The sequence below is a fragment of the Protopterus annectens genome, chromosome 3.part0 (assembly GCF_019279795.1).
Source record: "Protopterus annectens isolate FY-2018-M chromosome 3.part0, PAN1.0, whole genome shotgun sequence".
Taxonomy (NCBI): Eukaryota; Metazoa; Chordata; order Ceratodontiformes; family Protopteridae; genus Protopterus; species Protopterus annectens.
Window position 1 is genome coordinate 625,267,350 of NC_056731.1, and position 10,502 is coordinate 625,277,851.

Genomic DNA, 10,502 nt, shown 5'->3' on the forward strand with positions numbered 1-10,502 from the left:
TTGAAGAATAGAAAGTGTGTGGTGGGCTAAAATAAGCCCCAAGGCCAGGTTGTTTTTCTCAAATGTTTTGTAAATCAGCAGTTATTCTCAACTAGTCAGCAATTAGTCTAGTAACATTTTCTGTAGAACAATACAGAAAGCTGTGTCTAACTACGTCAGCAATAGAAGTAACATTTTTGTGTGACATAGAAAGAACTGTATAAAAATGCCATACTAATTATTAACGTTCAGACAAACCATTCTGTCAGCATGCTTTGTCTCCTTGCTGCAAGTTAATAAAGGGTGCCTTGCTTGAACCTTATGTGAATTGGTCTTTGAAGTTTTTTCCTTTGACAGTATTATAGTGTATTTTCCTCAGGATTGTTTTGTGTTAACCTTTGCATTTCAGCTATACATATTCCTGAATGTAGGTACACTGATGCAGGCAAGTATGAGACTGTAATAAGTGGAGACTGCAAATATACAATGTGCAAATGTATATGGGTCAGGTCTGCAACCCAGCACCCCGATATGGTATGTGCATATCACACATATTCCCATCCACTGGGGGTTAAATGTGTACAGCTGCATTCCAAGTATTAATACACAGTTCACCTACTATCTCTGTCATGCATGAATTTCAGGCATGTATGTTCAACTGTCACTACAGTCTTCTGTGACACTCTACTTATATTACCAGGTCAGACTTTGTAACAAAGTGAGTTTTAGAGACAAATCAGTCAAGCAGCACACATTAGTGGTCTAGCAGCTCAATGTGATAAGAAATAGATATGTTGTTCATTTTTGCACACACAGACCAGGGTTTGAATCCTGGGACTGGTAATAAGATGTATTTATAGTAACAGACAAGTAGTCCTGACTATTTGTAGAAACAGTCATATAGTGTTAACAGATATATTCTCCACAAGGCTGAGAGGTAAAGAAATGTTTGCATTAGCTGTATGAAGGGTATACTAATAAACTGTGTATGGATGTACTATTATATGCCTGGTACATCTGTGAATGTGTGCCAATAGTCCAAACCCATGCCTACAAATGACAGCAGGATAGGTATATACACCATGCACTCTTCCCGATACATATCTCTCAAGTGTCACGCTGTCACCGCTAGTGATCACTGTTGCTAATAACTTTGGATACAGATATAAATCCAGTTGAAGTATGCCTGTAGCATATTCACACAACATCAATGCAGGGTACACCTTGTTAGTCATATATGTAACCCTGACATGTACAAGTCCCCTGTAGTTATGTACCTATAGTTCTCACAGCTTGCCCCATACCATTCCAGGTTGACAGCTTAATAGTTATGTACATGCTAGAGAAGCTATATGGAAGTGGTAGATGTAAAGTATGGGCAGACCTGTAGAGTATTGAGCAGTACTGTTATGAAAAATATAGCCTATACAGTTGTTAATGGAATGTTCTTCTCTCCCCCTCCCCTTATCTCATCACTAATTATTATTCATATACTACGGGTATGTTGTTCTCAAAACCTAATGTTGGGACTTGTGTTGTATTATTGTTCATATATTTTAATTGTTGTATACTAACATACCTTGTTGAAATTCCACTGTTGTTGGCCTTTTGTCGCAACTGTTGCTGGCATGCTGTTACAATAATGACTGTTATTCCATTTATGCATGTGTTCCATTTGCTATGCACTTCTTTTCCTCTGGGTTAATTGGAACACCCATGTATGCTGTTATAACTAACATTTCAATGTTTTGTTCATGGCTAACCAATACACTTTGGCAAACCTCAACACCATAACACATTTGGGTAGGCTGATCCTAGCAGATCTGCCTGTCCCACCTCATCCTGCCACTGCACCATGTCCCAACATGTCTGGGACCCAACCTGGAACTCCCTCCTCTGCTGGTCCTGCACCATCCTTGTGTGGAAACGCTCCTGAGCATGGAGGATCCTATCACCCATGATCAGCTCTCAAGGATGGTGCACAGGGTCATCCAGCAGGATTTGGATGACCATCTGCATAAGATAGAGGGTAGACTGTTGCACATCAAGGGGCAGCCTGGCCCTGGCTCCCAGTCCCCAGCACAGTCACCACTGGGGCCATGAAGGGGCAGTGGTGACTCCCCATGGGTGGTGACATCAGGCCCACTGCTTCCATTTGGGGCACATGGTCCTCTGATTTCCAATCACCCTCCCCAGCTAAGGTGTTTACCCCCTCATGTGTCATACATTTCCCATGTTCGCTGTCTTGTCTTTGTTTGCAAAAGCAACCTCTCCAACCCAACTTACCTTCCCAAATATACCTACAACCTTTCCCCAACATCCCACTCTCACCTTAGAAAAAAAAGAAAAAGGGCATCTGTCCCCCCCAAAAATGTTGTCCCATACCTGCCTAGTTATGTAACTATAGTTCTCACAGTGTGGCCCATACCATTCCAGGTTGACAGCTTAACAGGTATGTATGTGCTACAGAAGATATAGGGCAGAGGTAGATGTAAAGTATGAGCAGACCTGTGGGGTATTGAGCAGTACTGTTGTGAAAAATATAGCCTATACAGTTCTTAATGGAATGCTTTTCTCTCCCACCACCCTTTATCTGCATCACTAATTATTATTCATATACTACGGGTATGTTGTTCTCCAAACCTAATGTTGGGACTTGTGTTGTATTATTGGCATCTGCCCCCCCCCCCAAAATGTTGTCCCATACATAGCTCTTCATTTTGCACCCACATACACTGCCATGAATCAATCATCCCATCAATTAATCAACAAACGTATGTCACCCACACCCCTCCCTGTGTGGTGAGAGGCTTCAAATTCCAAACTGTCCACATCATGCACAGCTGTTGCTGCACAAGAAATGGAGAGCTATGGTCCTTTCCTACACCAGCCCTGCACATCCCTAGCTGCCTTTCATATTGTTTTTCCTCCTGCTTGCCCCCATTACACCATTTTCCTATCACCCCTTTTTTATTTTCTTTTTTTGGAAATAACATGGGTTTAAGTGGGAATAAGCTACGCTAAATGATGCTAAGTGGAGGTAAGTGCTGCTTGGCATCGCTGCACATCACGCAAACCCTGCTTAACACTGCTTTAATCACCCTATCTGATTCAGACACTGTTCTACCCAGCAACAAAATAACCAGCCCTGCAAGCCTTGAACCCAGGACCTTCTGAACTATAATCAGAGCAATGCACCACTAGGACAACTCAGCTCTGGGGAATTAAGGCTTTTTTTCTTAATATATCATGCAGTACAATCATGTAACATTAGGGAAAAATATACCCTTGCCAAGTATTGGTCCCAAGACCCTCTGAACTACAGTTCACTGCAATATACCAGTAGACCAACATAACTCTGGGGAATTACTGGTGTTGTCACCAAGATATCCTGAGTACCACTGGCACTACGTCTACATATAATGTGATAAATGACGGTGTACCTGGTCCTGTGATGCAGACACTGAACCAGTACACAGCCAAATACATGTTGATGGATTGACGGGAGGCCCACCATATCAGGTACAGCTGACAACTGTACAGACTGTTGCAGAATGTCCACAGTCATGTCATCTACATATGGCTTGGTTTTCATCAGAGCTATTCTGTGTGCTGATGTAATGGCAAGGCAGTGCTGACTGATTTAACAAAAGCATGACAGACAGGTCAGTGTCACACGTCATAGCCATCCAATCAGGCATGTTCATGCCAATCCTGTGTAACACATTGTATGCATGCACGTATGTCTTGCAACTACACCTCCCACATTAATTACTACATAGCTCTATCTGTAATATTCCCTGCATGTCTGACATCTGGACACCCACAGTTTAGACCCATAGGCCAGTCCATTACATGACAACTATATGCTCAGCAATACAACCTACAAATAACTGAGCCCTGCAATGTCCAAATGACTTGCTTGCTGCTACTGCAGTCAGTGCCACCCACAATAGCATGTCAAAGGCCTGGAGGGTGAGACAAATGTCACAAATAACAGTATGTGTCCTAAACCTCCCCTACCACTGCCTGGATAGTATTACTACTTACCATATGTGCCAGAAGTACATGCATCACTTGGACTTTAATGGGTACCCTCACCCTGGCCATGGTGCGACACAACAGTTGACACTGCTCCCTCACCGATATATACAGCTTGTTGTCCCCCAATGCCTTCACAATTCCCAGTATGACTCCTGCCCAGAATGCAGAAGCTGTGACCTGCCACACATGCAGCTGTATGTTCAGCTAACTGCTGTAAACCTACCATAACTCCCAAACAATTATAGCAGGGCATCCACACAATAACCATACATAAAGGGTTGGGGGGGATGTTCAGGTGACAGGGACATGTATCGCAGTCACCCCCTATGAACACACACAGCTGATACACCAACATCAACTGCAGCAGCATGCACATTCAGATAAAAAGGATGTATGACACACACATCTGACTGTCTCCTTATGAGCTCAATACACATTGTTAAACAATAACCTGTCACAGTATCACAAATTCTGTTAACAATGGCCAAACATAGCATTAAAAACTGTAGACATACACATCAATCCAAACAATGAACAGTATTTCTACAAACCCAATGTGATGTTGTAGCTCCCACACCTTGGTAATGTCCTCCTCACAGGCCAGAAAAAGGGCCAAGGCCTACATGAAGGCCTTAATTATAGGACTGTGTTCCCATGCCATTGGCTAATGGCAATGAAACCCAGCTGTTCTGGATGCAGTTATCTAGTGGGAGTCACAGACTGGTGCACAGGCAATGACCTGTTCAGGAGCATTACCTACAAAAGGCAAGCTGCTGCCTATGATAAACAGGTCCAACACTTTCTTCATGAAGACAGACTGCAATTCTGTAGGAGACTACAACTGGAATTCCTCTCACAAAGGAGTACAGCAATATACCAGGTATGTCAGATAATTAAGCATATAATGGAATGCAGATGGGGGGATGCAGTCATGGGAAATAGGAATGTACACAGTAGGTCTCAACCACATTTCTTGGAGTGACATGTTGCTATTAGTCTGCTGTCCAGCACCTATTGCCATTCCTTATAGCTCTGTCTGCAGTGACATAGATCACAGCTCTGGCCCATGACATATCCAAGCGATGGTGAGCTCACATATGACTGCTACTGGATTGTCTGTTGCACAATACTGACAGTAAGTACTGGTGGATATAGCTGGCATATCGCATCTTATACTATCGTGAGCCCCTCTCAGTCTGAATATCATACAGGCTTACTTCAAAGATTGTCCAGGTGTCCCTGACAGCTCCTGGCATACTCTGGATAGGTCACTATGTACTCCACACCTGTATCTCATTGTCTGACACCTATGGCTAGCATACCTGGTGACCCCCTGCACCATGACAGCAGGTTATAGGCACTGGTAGTGGGGGAACACTGGCTCTGGCTCAGCAGCAGTGCGTACATACTGAGCATACAATGTAAAGGAATGAATACAGTACCAGATATTAATATAGCATACTGTGTTCCCAGGGGTCTCGCATGTCACAGACACATTCCTCAAACACTGTGGACAACCATCACATATTATCCAACCTGTGTCCGGAAATCTACATTTCTCTGGCAGGGGCTCTACACCTATCAGGCACATGTAAACATTCCACAAATATCTGGGTACTGTAGCTGTCAGACACCAATGAGGAGGACACCCTACACCATATATGCACTGCTCTCAGTTATTTTGTAGCACAGCGATTGCTGAAATGGTCACATGCATGTGTACTACCACTCACTTATTTGTCGGATGTAGGCTGGATGACATGGTACTGTAACGTTGCCCATAAGGGACACCCAACAGTCGATGGCAGTGTTGGTTGTGAACACATAACAACACAGTCTGTCACAGCACTCAGTCTGTATGTGGTATTCCTAGTACCATATGAGGTTACTAGACTATGGACCCTGAACAGCCATATGCCAAGCCAGATGTTAGCCCATGAGATTGCAAGGCAGCCCCTGATTCCCTAGTCCAGCAGGGACACAGTTGGTATCCCAAGGGTGTACGTGCAGTTAACCATCCAGTTATCCAGGTTACTCCTGCAATGGTGTAAATTTCTACCCTGCCTGATGTGGACAGGGTGCCCATTCCACCGCAGTGTGACTGTGTGGGGATACACATTATAGATGCCAACATGCCCAGTTCATGTGACACACCAGGTTGAGGGTGTGTGTGTGTGTGTGTGTGTGTGTGTGTGTGTGTGTGTGTGTGTGTGTGTGTGTGTGTGTGTGTGTGTGTGTGTGTGTTAGCAACGTGGAGCATGACTTCCACTCATGCAGCAGTCCCAGCAATGTGGAGTCTGTGATTTCCTGGCATGTCACACTGAGGTCACCCTTGAGGAGTATGTATGAAAACGGGTAGAGGGTTGCCCTTATAGCCTATCTGTGTATGGTAGATGTTTGATGCCCTGGTATCTCCTGATGGGGAACCTCTGTGATGTCCCAAGCTGCTGCATGTGCTGTGTGATGTGAATGACATACAGGGAATTAGACACAATAATGGGCCTCATAGGGGGAATATGGAGATGTGTATATCCCATGTCCTTAATGACATACCCTTATGTATGTCATGGGCCATGTAGAAGCTGTACCTTACAATGGGAGCAACATTGTGTTGAAATGTCATGTTGCCAAACACCTGTCTCCACAGCTCCCTCATAGCTGATTGTGTGCTTAGGATGTTGTTAGTACTGTGATACTATGAGGGGATGTCACTCTCCCCAAAGGGATTGACACTGCTTGTCCTGCTATGTGGCCTGAGGGCATGTGTCTGGCAACAGTCATATATCTGTGTGAGACCCTCCTAGGCAGATGTTGACATAAGTAGGGCATCCAGTGATGGCACATACCATGCAGTCATCAGCAGACATGGCCAGACATAGGCTAATGACTGTTACATAAACTTCAGGAGTGTACGTCTCACATAACAAAAGCTCTAACACAGAAAAACAGGTTATATATGTAGTTATGGGTCAACTGCTTGAGGTGGATTCCCCTATGTGGAATAGATGGGTCATGTCAGTGCACCAGTGTGCTACCCATATGGTAATATATGGTGTGATGCATACATGTGGGTGTTATGTCTATAATTGCCATGGGGGTTATACTGTCACAGAGTTTGTCCAGGTTAAGGTAGGCAGTTTGCACTGTCACCCCCTGTCCATGGCTTTGGTGACTGTGTCATACAGATCATACAAATGTAACAAACATGAACCCTTCCTTGACAAAGACTAATTGTACATGATGGATTGTGTGCAGGTCACCACTGTACTTGTTACTGGGACTCTCTAACAACTGTGCTATGGCCTTGCAGAACTGCCTAGTTAAGCTGCTGGGTCTATCATGTGACTGAGTGGGGAATCAACACCTTACTCTAAAGTTGTGACAGTGGTCATCCAACAAACAGCTGGGACAAAAGCTGTGCTCAGTCCTCCTTTGAATATGGTTCCTAATGGTGTTTTAAGTTTATGCTTGGGGTCATGTAGGATGCATCCTGTGATGTGATAGGCACTCGTGGCAGATGTATACCATGATGTTCACATGGCAGTAGTGACCTGTTCTTTACATATAGGAGATGGGGAGGTACTGTGTCTATCCTGATGTACTGATGTGGAAGACAGGGGATGAGGCCTACACTGACTCTGTCAGGCATCCAGTATGGTATAGCAACAGCACTGGTATAGCACTGCATGTTGTTCAGGGCCTGTCCAGAGTGTGTTTGTTGTGGTCTGATTGTGTGTTGTGCATGCCATCAGTCAGAAGGTGTAGTGTGTATAACGCTTTTGTGCCACCTCACCTGTGTATATATGTGTGTGTGTGTGTGTGTGGATCAGCAAACATTATAGTGCAGGTATTGATGTAGTCATGTTGTCTTCCCCTCACAGGTGACCATGGGGGTTGGAGTGTGTCCCCCTCACAACCTGATGTCAGTGTGTCATCAGACTCTGATGATGATGGTGGCCATTGTGAGGTGCAGGTGGGGTTGTTGGGAGCTGGATCTGTTCCATTGTTTGATATCACATTCCACCGCCAATGTTCCCACACATGGTCAGTATGCCCACACATACCCAGTCCCCAGCAGCCAGAGATATTAGGCAGTCAGAGTGTGGTGGCATCAAACAGGGGAGTGGGGGGGCTATGGCATCTGTGACTGTAGACACTAGCCATAGTCAGAGAGCTGGTGAGATCCCACCCAGGCAGATTGACAGGGTTGTTCAAAGGAGGACTGCTGCCCATTCAGCACCTGTCAGAGGTGTCACACTTGTCACCTGAAACAGGTTTCTCTCCATCATGGAGGCACAGGGACATTGTAAACAGCACACCAGATGGATGCTCAGGGTCATGGATGACATACTGCCTGCCATGCATGACACCCTCCATGGCATTGGTGATGCCTTATGTCATTTCTGTGATGTAGTGGATAGACAGTGGGGTGAGACATTGTCAGTCCTTAACCGTGCAATGTCTGTACTTGAACATGTGGTGGGAGTAGGACATTGGACATCTGGACATAGGTCACCAACAACATCAGCTGATAGTCCACGTGGCCATGCAGTCACACTCCCGTAGTAGCAGTATCACCAGCACTACTGACAGGAGGGTGATGTCCACACCACAACATGGCAGGCCATGGGCACATAGTCCTAGGTGGTCCCATGAGGGACACAGACCCGGCAGATATCAGTCGACATCAGGAAGTAGTACTGCATCTGGCCTTGGGAATGGTGTTGCCAGTGCCACACCTGTTCCCATATTGGTAGCCAGAGATGGTGGACCATACATTCTTCCATGTATGGTCCACAGTTGTCCAATATACTCTCGTGTAGGGCTAGCACATGGCTTGACTGTGTGCATACACACACTCACACATGACTGTCACATGTAGGTCACCAACCGATGCACACAGCTCCTCTCCATGGCCCAGATGACCAGCATGCCTGCAGACACACACACATCATGTCAACTGTATGGCACAGCCTAGACCTTTGCCAATACCACACCTCCCCCTGTGCATGTGATGATACCTGTGCCACATCCCTGTTAGCCATACCATCGATGCAGGGGCATGCTAATATGTTACTGATGCACAGGGTGAATATAGCACATGTAATGGTGGTGTGTAGTGTAGAGGTGCTATGGCCTGTAAGGTGCTGTCTGCTGGCAATTGTCATGTGTTCACATCAAAGTGTCATGATGCTTTATTGCTGTTAGTACTGTTGACTGACTGTTGTCTCATAGACCTTATTCTGTTTCTGTTCCAAGTGTCAGTGTGTCTAACTCGTGGTGAGCTGCTACCATTACGGAAGCTGAGGATGGAAGAGTGGCAACATAGAGACCTTTTCATCAGCAAGGTACTGCTGTATGTGTCCATGTTTACCTAGGTGTGCATGCATGGAACAGTGCATGAGGGACAATGGGGGCAGACAGCATACTTTGCATGCATACCCCTTGACACAGCATGCTACTCTTGCTACAAGTTACCTGGGAGTTCCGTAGGATCACAGGTTCATAGGGACAGAGGATGTTACTACAGTACTGGTCCTGGGTCCCTTACAAGCCTATCCAGTACTCTATCCCCAACAGACTCATCTATCAGCATCTGTTGCCCCTGGCATTGCTTGACACACTTTGGACCCCTGGGACAGATTTTTTTTTTTGACATCCACTCAACCTTCATGCAGTTGATGAGGATCTGCATGCTACTCTGTTTGGCATTTCTGACACAGGGTAGCCTCTGGGAGACAAACCTGTCTCTCCAGCTGTTTTTTTTTTTTTTTTTGCATCATATGTGATTCAAGCCTATCATGCTGGTAATGTGCATAGAGTTAGACTCAAATATATGGGGCAGATGTTGAAGGGCTAAGCACAACACTGCCATCTAGGCTTGGCACAGCCCACCTGTGGAAACCTGTCCAATAATGAGTGGGCAGTACTGATGCAAGGCTGTCTGCATGGCACAGGTGTTGAAGGCCATGGATATCCTTTGTTGGTGTTAACATAGCCTTCCATTTGGTGCAGATGTCTGCATAGGCACATACCAGACCTCCTATGTTGCTAATGTATAGTACTGACTGAGAAAGATACAGAGGTAATGTCCACCTTTTGCCTAGATGCAGTCCCTTTACCTATGTGGTGAACCACATCTAAGCCTTTTCTGACCACTGCCACAACTTCATGAGTGAATGCAACAGTGTTATCAACCTGAGTAGCCAGGTCTTTCAATGCACTTTGTGCGTGTATGGGGTTGTCGTTGATGTGGGAAATAGTGGGTCCATATCCTCGCCATTTGGTACAATGGTACTGTTTTCTGCATTCAGCTGGAGGCCAAGACCTGGCCACCATTCCATACCTGCTGTATGACCCCACTGAAATGTGTTAAGATTGGTTTGTGGGTCAATGACAGACAGCACACTACTCACAGTTGCCACAGCTTTAGGCGGTACCTACATATGTGGGAGGTGGCAGTTTGCATTCATGCCTTC